Source organism: Solanum dulcamara, chromosome 5 (assembly GCF_947179165.1).
Source record: "Solanum dulcamara chromosome 5, daSolDulc1.2, whole genome shotgun sequence".
Lineage (NCBI taxonomy): Eukaryota > Viridiplantae > Streptophyta > Magnoliopsida > Solanales > Solanaceae > Solanum > Solanum dulcamara.
The window spans coordinates 66,649,606-66,650,425 of NC_077241.1; the positions used below are offsets into that span (position 1 = coordinate 66,649,606).

Sequence of the window (820 nt, forward strand, 5' to 3'; positions counted from 1 at the left end):
GGCTAGTGAGGTGGTTTTTTCATCAATGGTCAGGATACTCTATTATACGTAAGTTTTTTTTATTACTATAAGACGTATTTAGTTTGATGTATAAGACACATAAATAGAGTGTATATATTTATTAATAAGAGTTGAGGTAAATTAGTTAAATAAGCACTTTTTACTTACAGGAAATATAGAATAGAGGTAGTATATGATATAATAAATTATTAAATCCATGTAAGAAAAGTTGTCAGGATGGCCGAGTGGTCTAAGGCACCAGACTCAAGTTCTGGTCTTCGTGAGAGGGCGTGGGTTCAAATCCCACTTCTGACAATTAATTTTGCAAATTGAACCATTTGTGTTTTCTTTTTTCCTTTTCTTGTTTTGTTATTTACACTATATTTTGCAAAATTTAACTTGTCTTATCTTTTTCCTTTTATTATTTCTATTTTAGTTTTGCAAATTGTTGTAAAAGGATGTTATATGTTTATTCGACCCACCACTATATCAATGGGATCCAATGTTATAATTTGTTTTCTAGTCCAATAAATGACCATTATTGCTTAGTAATGAATGCACATGAAAACAAAACAAAAGGAATAGATTATTCTCTTTCTTTCTCTCCCTTCTTCTTAATTTAGTTCGTAACTTTTATTTATAACACGTTATCAATATAAAACCTTACCGTTTCAGAATTTGAAGGCTAATATATTATTATTTTCCTTCTTTTTATTATGACTAATCTAACTAAATTTGAATTCGATGCCTTTCATAGTTCGGACAAGAGCTATCTTTCATGGGTAGTAGATACTGAATCTATTTGGATGCAATGGTCTTG

General features: G+C 29.5%; 1 non-coding gene across 1 annotated transcript; it reads left to right on the plus strand.

Annotated features, from left to right (window-relative positions):
* Positions 1 to 231: 231 nt before the first annotated feature.
* On the plus strand, positions 232 to 315 carry TRNAL-CAA (transfer RNA leucine (anticodon CAA)). Its single transcript has one exon. It is a non-coding gene; the product is annotated as a tRNA-Leu (tRNA).
* Positions 316 to 820: the final 505 nt, after the last annotated feature.